The sequence below is a fragment of the Echinops telfairi genome, unplaced genomic scaffold (assembly GCF_000313985.2).
Source record: "Echinops telfairi isolate 266 unplaced genomic scaffold, ASM31398v2 ScPeMD7_39;HRSCAF=148, whole genome shotgun sequence".
NCBI lineage: Eukaryota > Metazoa > Chordata > Mammalia > Afrosoricida > Tenrecidae > Echinops > Echinops telfairi.
The window spans coordinates 903,502-916,774 of NW_022103937.1; positions in this window are offsets into that span (position 1 = coordinate 903,502).

A 13,273-nucleotide genomic window follows, 5' to 3' on the forward strand; every position below is an offset into this window, starting at 1 on the left:
TCTCTGAGACATACTCTTAGAAGCCCTTTGCTATAACCTTATTAAGAGTAACATGATCTTACATTTCTAAAGTTACAAATAATTTTCCCATTCCACATCCCTGAGATATAACTTTAGATCAGGATTTCTCAACCATGGTACTATTGGCATTTTTGTTTTTGTTGTTAGGCCCCATCATGTTGGTTCCAGCTCATAACAACCATATTTAGAACAGAGCAAAACACTCTGTTCTCTCCCTGGTTCTGTGACATCCTCATATTGTTCTTATGTTCAAGCCCATAGTTGTAGCTGTGGTGTCCGTCCATCCCATTGACGGTCTTCCTCTTTTTGCTGACCCTCTGCTTTACCAAGTGTGATGTCTTTCTTCAAGGATTGGTCTCTCCTGAAAACATGTCCAAAGTATGTGAGATGAAATCTCGTCATCCTTGCCTATTATGAACGTTCTGGTAGTACCTCTTCCAAGATAGATAGGTTTGTTCTTTTGGCAGTAGGTGGTACTTTCAATATTCTTCACCAGCACCACAATTCAAATCCATCAATTCCTCTTTGGTCTTCCTTGTTCAATATCTAACTTTCACATGCATATGAGTCAATTGAAAATACCACTGCTTGGATCAGGCACACCTTAGTCCTCCTTGCTTTTCAGTGCTTTAAAGAGGTCTTGTGCAGAGGATTTACCTAACGCAATGTATCTTTTAATCTTTTGACTGTTGATTCCATGAGCATTGATTGTGGGTACAAGATTAAACCCTTGACAGCTTAAAACTTTTCTCCATTTATCATAAAGTTATCTGTCAATACAGCTCCAAAGATTTTGGTGTTCTTTGAATCATAATCCATACTGAAGACTGCCACCCTTTTTCTTCATCATTCATCAACAAGTGCTTCGAGTCCTCCTCACATTCAGCTAGCAGAGTGGTGTCATCTGCATGTGGCAGGTTGTTAATAAGCCTTCCTTCAATTCTGATGCCAAGTGCTTCTTCACATAAGCAAGCTTCTCTGATGATTTGCTCAGCCCACAGATTGAATAAGTATATTAGCACAATTCAAGATCTTTTCCCACTAGATGTCAATTCCTACCCCTGTGATTACCAAAAGTATCCACCAGATGTCCTCCAAGGGATAAAATAAGAAGAATCACTGATGTAAAAACTTTAGAAAAGTTTCTAAGATAATCACAAAAATATTATGTGTAGGCTAGTTATAGGAACATTTTATATTGATTTATCAGGCACAGATGTATTAAAACTTGAAAATTAAGTGATTAGTCTGTGGAACATTGCCATTTAGACTGTAAATCCTAGCTCCCTTCTGAGTCATTTTGAGTTCAGTTGTTATTTGAGTTCTTTCTGATGATTAACCATCAAAGCGTCAGCTTTGCTCTTAGGCAGAGTGTGTTTAAAAGCAGATTACAACTCCAGGGTCAGCCCTGGGAGGAGTGGTCTTTCCTTCAGGGAACTGGCCTGAGCATGTTTTTAATAAATCATTTTATTGAGGGTTCTTATAGCTATTAAAATAATCCATACATCAATTGTAACAAGCACATTTGTACATATATTGCCATCATCATTTTAAAAATATTTTCTTTCTATTTGAGCTCTTGGTATCAGCTTCTCTTTTATCCCTCCCTCCCCTAACCTCATGAACCCTTATTATTATTTTCATATTTCACACCATTCATTTCTCCCATCATTCACATTTCTGTAGTTTGTTTGGTTCCCCCTTTCTTCCCCTCCTGCCCCACCTTCCCCCTGCCCTCATGGTATCACTTCTCCCATTACTGTTCCTGAGGGGTTTATCTGTCCTGGATTCTGTGTGTCGAGACTCTTATCTGTATTAGCTGGATTAATAAGCTTGAACTGGGGTCATGATAGTGGAGGGAAAGAAGAATTAAAGAACTATAGGATGATGTTGTGTGTTTCATCGGTGCTATACTGCACTCTGACTGACACAGTCCTTCCTTGTGACTCTTCTGAGAGGGAGTGTCCAATTGTCTACAGATGGGCTTTGGTCTCCACTCCAACCCCTCTCAGTCACATCGATATGATTGTTTGTTTTGAGTCTTCTGATGCCTGATACCTGATCCCATCGGCACCTTGTGATCACCCAGGCTGGTGTGCTTTTTCCCTGTGGGCTTTGTTGCTTCCCTGCTAGATGGTCACTTGTTTAACTTCAAGCCCTTAGAACCACAGATACACCGTTCTTCTAATAGCCGGCACCATCGGCTTTCTTCACCTCATTTGCGTATGCACCCATTTTGTATCCAGTGATCCTGTCTGGAAGTTGAGTATCATAGAATGTCAGGTTATTAGAACAAAGTGTTCTTGTGTTGAGGGAGTAGTTGAGTAGAGACTCAATGTTCATCTGCTACCTTAATACTTAACCTATAAATATATGTACATAGACCTATATCCCTGTCACTATATATTAATATATATATACATGCCTATATTTATAGTTCTATAAATGCCTTTTGCCTCCTACTCCCTTCCTCTGTTTCCTTTTACTTTCCTCCTGTCCCACCATCATGTTCGGCCACCATTTGGTTCTCAGTAATTCCTCTCAGCAACAGTAATCTTGATCAAACCCCACTAGCCCTTCTATGCCCTTCTTGCCATTGCTTTTAGATCTCTTGTTGTTCCTTTGTCCCTGGGTTTGTTGGCTTCCCACACCCTTCCCCCACCTCCTCCTGTCCCATGTTCCCCTGGAAGCATTGGCCCTATAGTTTTCTCCTCGGGGTTGTTTTTCCTGACAATCTTATATAGATAGACATGAGGGGAGGAAAAACCCTATAAATAGTTCCAGGTCTGTCTCCTGACACTTATGAATGTTTTCCATGGGATCTGATGAGGTATCAAACCCTGCCCACTGATTCTGAAGTCTATTTTTGGGATTTCTTGGGCACTTCAGTTTCTTTGCTCCCCTTGCTGCTCTGTTGCATTCCCTTCTTATTTTGCCGTGGTGTGTGTGTGGGTGTGTGTGTGTCAGACTGGGTACAATTCCTGCACTATGTCTCCAGTGCTGTCCCCTGTAGTGCTGGGGCAGTGAGGAACTGTCGTGTCTTGTGGTGAGGCTGGCCCTATGGTGCTCTCTGTGCATTGGTTGCTCTGAGCATGAAATCGTCCTCAGAGCTTGTTGGTCCAGGATTTGGTCCACGCTCGCTTTCCTTCTTAGTTTGTTCCTGTGGTCTGGGTAGGCTTACCACTCTCCCTGGGCTGTATCTTCAGTGCTGTCCTCAGTAGTGCATTCTTCTGGGGAGCAGGGATCAATGTAGCTGAGATTGGGGCTGGCCCCAAAGACCTTTCTGTTAATTTGCTGCTTAATTCCAGTATGAGCATGTTCTTAAGGATCTATAGATGCTTGCCATCTGAAAACATGGGCAGTGGTTGATATGATTCAGGGCTTTATAATTGTGAATCAAACCCCAAGCACTATATGGGCAGGTGGTTGAAGGATCTTCTATTCAGAATCCCATAAACTTTAAAAACTTGCATATACATCCAGATCATGTTTCCTTCTCTGTTCTCTAGTCCCAACCTTGGGGATAGTGATGCATTGATCTTCAATCCCTCATGATTTTGTGATGATCTTTGTTTTCTGTGGTCTGTATTCAGTGATGTACCCATAAATCCTTGGGCAAAGTTATTGCCTCCTGTAGATGGTTTCCTTCATCCAGATGATTTGTCTTTATCTTTTTTTGCCCTGCCAAGGATCTCTCTCTCCATATATAAAAATATTTGAATATGGTGTCTTTTCCCCCAAGAACACTGAACATCTAGAATGGGTAACACCATAAAATTTACAAAAGAGAGTGATTTGGGGGGTAATTATTGGAATGCTCATTGCAAGGTCAACCAGCCACTCCTCTCACCAGGAGAAAGAGGAGTTTATTTGCTCTTATAAAAGTGTACAACCTTATACAAAAAGGTAGCCAAATAAAAAGGATGGTGGGAAAAGAAAAAAAAAAGACATGGGTAGTGGGGGAACAGGGCACTAACCCACCCAAGGGGAGGGTATTGCTTATATCTCCACAGGGAAAGAGGGACCACTCCAACCCGGTGCTCCAAGATGTGAATGCAACATACCAGCATGAAGTAGGGATGCAATAGAGAGGTCTGAGAGGCCAGCCCCAATCCCAACTACGTGGACAGCCCTCCCATTCCCACAGAAGAATTCACTTCAGAGGACAGCACTGAAGCTACAGCTCAGGGAGAGGGACCTGTGTGATCAGAGCACACGGGAGCAAATGAAGGGGGAAGAAGATGGAGTAGAGCACATCCTGGCCCACCAAGCTCTGACGACGATACTCCTTCCCAGACAGCCAAAGCACAGAGAGGACCATAGGGCCGGTCTGACTATGAGACATGACTTCCCTCACTGACCCATAGCACTATGGGGGACAACACTATGGGGGAGACATAGGGCAGGAATTGTGCCCAATCTGACCTTACCACACTGAGGCAAAACACTAAGGACGTACATGCAGCAGAACAGCAAGGGGAGCAGAGTAATGAAGTCCCCAGGGAATACCAAAAATAGACTGTGGGGCCAGGGCATGGCAGCTCAATAGACTCGATGGAAAACACTCCTAAAGGTCAACAAACAGACCTTGATCTATTTATAGGCTTTTCTTTCTTTCTTTTTCTTCTTTGTAGTTGTTTAGTTGTTATTGTTTTGTTTTCTTTTGTTGCTTTGTTTTGCTCTGGCTTTTGGGGGTACATAGCTATCTAGATAAGATAGGTGGGAAAAACAATCTGAAGGAGCAAACAATGGGCCTGACGGTTCCAGTGGAATATGGAAGAGGGGGAGGCAGGGGGAAAGAAAGCAGGTGTTAACAAACCCAGGGACAAGGGAAAAACAAGAGAACTAAAATTGATGGCAAGGAGGGTGTAAGAAGCCTGGTAAGGCTTGATCAAGGGAAATGCAACCTACAGGATTTACTGAAACCCAAATGAAGGCTGAACATAGGTGGAACAAGAGGAAAGTAAAAGGAAATAGAGGAAAGAACTAGGAGGCAAAGGCCATTTATAGAGGTCTAAATACAGGCATGTACATTTGTAAATATATTTATATATGATGATGATGGGAAAATAGATCTCTGTGCACATATTTGTAGGTTTAGTATAAGGTACCAGATGGAAATTGGGCCTCTACTCAAGGACCCCCTCAATGCAAGAACACTTTGTTCTAACAACCTGGCATTCCATGATGCTCATCTTTCGGACACAATTGCTGAAGACAAAGTGGGTGCATAAGCAAATATGTTGAAGAAAGTTGATGGTGCCTGGCTATCAAAAGATATAGCATGTGGGGTCTTAAAGGCTTGAAGATAAACAAGCAGCCATCTAGCTGAGAAGCAACAAAGCCCACATTGCAGAAGCACACCAGCCTGTATGATCATGAGGTATCAATAGGATCAGATATCAGGCATCAACGAACAAAAAAATCATATCATTGTGAATGAGGGGGAGTGTGGAGTGGAGACCCAAAGCCTATCTGTAGGCAACTGGATATCCCCTTACAGAACAGTTCTGGGGAGGAGACAAGCCAGTCAGGGTGCAATGTAGCAATGATGAAACATACAACTTTCCTCTAGTTCTTTAATGCTCCCCACCCCTCCACTATCATAATCACAATTCTACCTCACAAATCTGGCTAGACCAGTGGATGTACATTGGTACAGATAAGAGCTGGAAACACAGGGAATCCAGGACAGATAAATCCCTCAGGACGAATAATGAGAGTAGAGATACCTGGAGGGTAAGGGAAAGGTGGGGGGAAGAAAGAGGGAGCCAATTACAAGGATGTACATATAACCCCCTCCCAGGGGGACAGACAACAGAAAAAAGGGTGAAGGGATACATCAGTCAGTATAAGACACGAAAAAATAACAATAATTTATAAATTATCAAGGGTGAGGGAGGAAGGGAGGACGGGGGGAGAGGGAAAAAAAATGAGGAACTGATACCAAGAGCTCCAGTAGAAAGAAAATGTTTTGAAAATGATGATGGCAACAAATATACAAATGTGCTTGGCACTATGGATGGATGGATGGGTTGTGATAAGGGTTGTATGAGCCCCCAATAAAATTATTTAAAAAAAATAAAAGAAATGTACAACCTCTATGAGTTGGAATCAATTCAATGTCAGTGTGTAGTGACAACCAAACACTTGGCATTTCCAAATTTATTTTAAAAATTATATTGAGATATACTTCACATATCATACACTTTACTAGTCCAGTCATATTTTAAAATAGTTCTATATACATCAGCCCAATCAGCTCTAGTGCATCCTCCCTTGCCTGTTTTCATTATTTGCTCCCCAATTCCTTTCAATTACCCATAATCCCCTGACAAGTCATTACATCAATGATTATTTCTATGCATTCACCTTTTTGTGCTTCATAAATTGAGAAACATATAAATACAAACAGCAAATATATATCTTTTAAGAAGACCACTGGCTATATTAAAATAGATGAAAGAAAAAACCTCAGTTGAGAAAGAAGCAAGAAATATTTAAAACTAGAACAAATCCAGAATGGGGCAAGAGGGAGATCAAATCGCTATAATCAAGTTTACAGTCATCTCTGTCTGATAGCAAGGTTATTTGAATCCCTTGACTATCGTCAGAGGGGATCTACCAGAGGCTTAATCCATGTAAGTATCCAGCAAATGGATTTTGGGCTCCCATTGTCATCCTCAACCTTCTATAAATTGGATGTTCACAGTTTAAACTCTGATACCTTTCTTCCATTGTATTTTGTTATTTGCCATCCTTGCATCACACAAGCTGGTGTGATTCTTCCATGTGGACTTAGTTGACACCTCACATAGATGGCTGCTTGCTTGAACACAAGACTTTAAGACCTGAGACGCTGTTTTTGATAGTTGAGCTCCATCTGCTTTCTTCACCACACTTTACTGTTGCAATCAGATGGTCAGTGATCTCTTTACAAGGGAAAGTATTGAGCAGGGCCATGTCATAAGAAGGAAATGTTCTTGGATTGTAGCTAGAATTAAGTGGGAACCCAGAATCCATTTAATTATCCACAGATAAGGTAAGATTCTGGTTCACTTTAGAGGTCTCATTTTCATTTTATGACCAAGAACATTATCAATCACTCCTCTGAGGCATAAGACAATTCTCTTGATAGTGTCATTAATTTATCCAACGGCATAGAATTCAACATACTGTTGTGACAAGGAGGTCATGCAAGTCGAGCCCTGCTCCGAACTGCAATCCAGGAGCAGTTGATTCTTACAGATGGTACTCTTAAAAGTATTTAGCTCTGTTTACATTGACCATGGGGGCTCGGGCTAGAAGAAAACTTCCAGTAACATTCATTTACATGTCATACTAAAATAAGGAAAGCATTAAAATAGTAAAACTATGGTGGTTATGGGCTGCCTTTCATAGGACACCACAAGGCAAGGGATCCCAACCAAGGACCAGTGACTGCCAATTCCACCTCCTTGGGGTGACCATCATTTTTCCTTCTCACACTAGGGAATTTTTGTCTTAAGTTCAAAGACTCCCAGTAGTTTTGAGGTAAATCTCAGTGGGGTTTCCACGTTGTATCCTTCTTGTGTGTCCTACTACTGATGCTATGTTTCCCAAAAGGACAACGTCTAAAGTCATTGTAGTACATAGTCACTCTGTATAATGGTTTCCAGGTCCTTCTATGACACTTCTCATCTTAAGTAGGTAACTAGGATAACCTTAAATCATTGCCTCAAGTACTTTTTTATTTGCAACATTCCAGTTGACGGACCATGACTTGCACATTGATGGTGACACAGGACCTACTATCTACTTCCCACACATTATGGAATGTGTAAATGTCTTTGAGCTAGATATTTCCCCCTTATCCTTCTGTATCCACTGTCTATTGTTTTGCACATGGTTCTTCTGGACTGTATCCATAGGTTGTTGTTTTTTTAAATAACTCTTAGATGCATAATTATATCTGAATATTGTTAGGACCCAGAAAGAAATCAGAGGTCAGGAAGAGTTTGAGATAATGATGTTTTTTCTCAGGTCGGCTGCCTAGCACTGTTATTAGTAATATTCTTGTCTACAATCCCTTAGCTCCTGTAGAGTAGAGTTCTCCCTGCAGCTCTCTCTAGAGGCCCTCCCTTGTGTTAGACTTGCTGTCGTTTGTTGCCTTCAAGTTGATTCTGACTCTTGGTGACTCCAGAAGTTCAAAGCAGAACTATTCCATAGTTTGTAGAAGGCTCTGCCCTTTAGGAACCTATTTCCTAAATGCCCTTGGCTGGGTTTGAATCACCAACCTTTCAGCTCATAGTCTCCTGCTTACATGTTTGTGAAACTCTGAGGCTCCAGAAAGCTGGCGATAAGTGCCTCCTGGCTGATATTGGTCCTAGTACTGTACTTCCTTGTTGGTTTTCCTCAACTTTATCCTCTTTTCAAGCAAGCTTTTGTACTCTGCCAGACTCTGACGGATTATAATACTAAGCTCAGCAATAGTTTGTTTAGAAATAATGTCTGTCTTCCTCTTTAAATTGCAGACCCAAAACTATATTTCTAATTCATATTTTTCCTCCCTCTTAAGTGAGCAGATGTGATTTCCGACAGGTTGGCTCTGTGCCACATCAAATGAAAACATGCAGTCTCCTCCTGTTTAGTCTTCTGAATTGATTGTAACAAAGCAGCCTTGGCCTTGACTGAGCACCCACTTCCCTTTCAGGAACAATTCATGGTCTGCTTTTTCTTTCCTACTTATACAACTGTCTTTGCCCTCAGCTACAGTAGAGCTGTAAAACAGAACCAAATCACTTCAGCACTTATAAATATAATTTATCAAAGTGGAACGAAATTGCATTTCTGTGTTGACCCATAGAAGCCTGATCAAGCTAGGATGATGTTAGGCAGGGTTGCACAGAGGGAAATGTATGGCCAGACCTTGAACTCTGTGGTTCCCTTTAACCTCCCTCTGAGAATGCTCCCTGTGTCCCCTCGGTACCTGGTCCAACAATCTGACTCCACTTACTGGAACCTGTCAGAGAGAAGTACTGAGGACTTGGGGAGAGGGAGGTATGAAACAATGTCAATATTATTGAGGCTAAAGGTAGCAGCAGATAGTAAATATTCACCTTTTTCCTCCTCCTTTCCTCATGCTCTCTAATTTAAAGATAGATGCGATGGAATTGGAAACTGGCCCGGGTAGGAAAACGTTCTTAGGAGAATGAAGGCAGAGTGGTGGGTGTGTGGGCTAGTTTTGAAGCTTCTTTGTTTTGAAGCATCTTTGTTGAAGCTTTGAACTTGTGATTGTAGACTTGAAATATTCCCCTTGGAAGGCAGTGTCAGGGCTCCTGAGGCTCTTGAGTGTACCTTCTTTCTTTTCCTTTCCTTCTGCATGTCTATTTGGCTCTGTGGTGGTAGCTAGGAACTGACACAGGACTTGATGAAAATAAGAGTTGGCTGTTAAGACTCAAGGAAATACCTCCTTTCTGATGGCCCAGCCCAGTGCAGGAGAGCAAGTGGGGCTGGGTGTTACTGATGGGAGTTTGCTCTCCCAACCAAGAGATGGAGAAAGTGTGAAGAAGGCAAGTACTGTATTTTATAAGGAACAAAGTCTCTGAATTCCTGAAAGTGGGTAAGGATGAGGAGGGGGGCTGACAGCTCACCATATCAGTGAACGTATTGAATATTCTAGGAAGTTTTTGAAACCCTCATTTTCTTAACTTGGTGTGCTCATGATTGCACAGAGTGCTAAGAAGAGTACAAGAATAAAACCTCTTAAATGCTATTTAGCCAAGAAAGGAAAAATATATAAAAGTTCTGTGGGGAGATGGAAGAGAAAATTCTGTAATGCACTTACCAATGTTCCATTAATTTATTTATTTTAACTTTTTGTTGTGATTTGGGGGAAAATTTACAGAGAAAATTGGGTTTCTATTTAACAATTCAATGAACAATTTATAGATATTTTATTCCATGAAATTGATTGCAATCCCCACAAGGTAACAGGACTGTTCTCTATCCTTCGATGTTTACAGTTTTCATTTGTTTTTCTTTCCTATCCTGTCCTGCCTTCTAAACTTTGATCCCTATGCAAATGCTACCCTTTTGGTCTTTCAGAAGTAATTGTTTTAAAGGGTGTGCACCTCCTGATATTGTGGTTTACCTTATAGATCTGTCTATTGTTTTGCTGAAAGTTAGGGGTGAGTTCAATTTATTTGGATGTGATATAAAGGAACCTTCACATTGGCAAATTAACCACTTAAATTTTTTTATTGTGATCAGTTCCTCCTTTCTCCCCCCACCTTTCCCTTACCCTCCTGGTACTGCTACTCTCATTATTGATCCTAAGGAGTTTATCTGTCCTGGATTCCCTGTGTTTCCAGCTCTTATCTGTATCAGTGTACATCTTTTGATCTAGCTGGATTTGTAAGATAGAATTGGGTTCATGATAGTGGGGTGGGGAGCATTAAAGAACTGGAGGAAAGTTGTATGTTTTTTCCTTGCTGTACTGCACCCTGCCTGGCTTGTGTCCTTCCCCATGATCCTTCTGTAAGGGAATGCCCAGTTGCTACAGATGAGCTTTGGGTCTCTACTCCGCACTCCCCCTCATTCACAATGATATGATTTTTTGTTCTTTGATGCTTGATAACTGATCCTATTGACACCTTGTGATCACACAAGCTGGTGTGCTTCTTCCATGTGGACTTTGTTGCTTCTGAGCTAGATGGCTGCTTGTTTATCTTCAAGCCTTTAAGACCCCACATGCTGTATCTTTTGACAGCTGGGCACCATCAACTTTCTTCACCACATTTGCTTATGTACCTGCTTTGTCTTCAGCAATTGTATTGGGAAGGTCAGCATCATAGAATGCCAGTTTAATAGAACAAAGTGTTCTTGCATTGAGGAAGTACTTGAGTAGAAGCCCAATATCCATCTGATACCTTAATACTGAATCTATAAATATACGCACAAGGGAGGAGGTAAAATGAGGAGCTGATACCAAAGGCTCAAGTAGAAAGAAAATGCTTTGAGAATGATGATGGTAACAAATGTACAAATGTGGCTTGACACAATGGATGGGTGGATGGATTGCAATAAGAGTTGTATTAACCCCCAATAAAATGATTTTTTAAGAGATATGAAAATAATAATCATTTATCATTTATCAAGGGGTGATGAGGGTGGGTGGGAGGGTAAAAAGAGGAACTGTTACCAAGGGTTCAATAGAAAGTAAATGTCTAGAAAATAATCATGGCAACATATGTACAAATATGCTTGATAAAATTGATGTATGGCTTGTTATAAGAGCTGTAAGAGGCCCCAATAAAATTATCTTTAAAACATTATTATTTTTTAGACATTTACATTCTATTTGAACCCTTGGTATCAGCTCCTCTTTGTTCCTTCCCTCTCCACCCCACCCTAATGACGCCTTGATAATTTTTTTTCATATCTTACTCCAATCGCTGTCTCCCTTCCCCCATGGTTTCTGCTGTTCGTCCCCCTGGAGGGTGTGTGTGTGGTTATGTGTCAATCATTGTGATTGGTACCCCTTCTTTTCCTCCACTCCCCCACCTTCCTTTCCCATAGCTGCTCCCATTCCTGTTCCTGGATTTTGTGTGTCATGGGCTCTTATCTCTCAGCTGTTCCTATGCACATGCTCTGGTCTAGCCTGCAGTGAAAGGCAGTACTGAGGTCATGATGGTGGGGGATGAAGAAGCCTCAAGGAATCAGAGGAGTATTGCGTGTTTAATTAGTGCTTTACTCCACCCTGATTGACTCCTCCCTTCCCTGTGACCCCTCTGTGACGGGATGTCCCATTGTTGACAGATGGACTTTGCATCTCTCTCCCAACCTCCCTTTTTCTCAACAATATGGTTTTTTGTTTGTTTTGGGTCTTCTGATGCCCAGTCCCGGCAGCAATTCATGATTGCACAGGCTGAAGTGCTTCTTCCATGGGGGCTAATGTTGCTTCTCTGCTGGATGGCTGCTTGTTTAATGTCAAGCCTTTAAGACCCTAGATGCTGTATCTTTTGATAGCCATGCCCCATCCGATTTCTTCACCACATTTGCTTGTGCACCCATTTTGTCTTCAGCAATTGTGTCGGGAGGGTGAGCATCACAGAATACCAGGTTGTTAGAACAAAGTGTTCTTACATTGAGGGTGGGCATGAGCAGAGGCACAAAATCCATCCACTACCTCCATGTATTGCCATATAAATATATATACATAGGCCAATGCCTCTATTTTTATGAATTAATATATTTACATATGCACACACCTATGCTTTTACCTCTATCCATAGTTATGCTTTTTAGATCTTTCCTCTGTTTCCTTTTACCTTTCTCCTGCCCCACCATCATGCTTGCCCTACTTTTGCCTCTTAGTAATTCCTCTCAGCTAGATTGCTGTTGCTCCAGCACCCTCAGGATCTCGATGTCCTTCTTGTTGATTTTAATTCTCTATCTGTTCCCGTCTATGATGTTGTTTGCTCACCACTCCCTTCCCCCACCTTCTTCTCCCCTGAGTTCCTCAAGGGCCGTCAGTCCCATTGCTTTCTCCTCAAACTTGCCTACTTATATAAGATAGGCAACCCAGAATCAATAGAGACCAAACAAAAAGAAAACAAAATATTGGGTGGGGAGAGGAAAGAAAAAAAGAAAACAAAAACAAAACATGACTCTAGGCCTGTTTGCTGACCTTTATGACTGTCTCCTGACTGGTCCTGGAGGAATTCGAGAGTTGCCCCTCCTAGCCTGAAGTCTATTTTGGGGACTCTTCAAGAGCTTTGTGGCTTGGCTTTGCTCCTGTTCCTGATCTACTGTGTGTCCCTAGTATTGTCCTCTGTTACAGTATGATCCAGTGTGGGGATATCATGTCTCGAGCTGTTGTTGGCTCTACAGTCCTCCCTGTGCCTTAGCTCCTTGCAGGGAGGTCATCCTCCGGGCTTGGTGTGCCCCTATGGGGTCTAGACTGTCCCTTTCTCTTTTTCCTCTTGGTTTGTTTCCCTGTGGGCGGGCATGCTAGGCCCTCTCCTCAACCTGAAGGTTTATGTTGTTCTCTGTAGTACATGCTTCTAGGGAGGGTGGGGGTCCATTTGGCTCTGACTGGGACAGGTCTTGTAGCCCAACTTTGCATACGTTTCTCCATGTGGGTACCTTGCCCTCAAGGTTTGGTGAGCTATGGTGGGGTCTGCATGCACACTCCCAATTCTGTGGAGACATAACCAACACTATCCCCCTGGGTGGATTATTGTCATGCTCCCCCTGTGCCATCATCTCC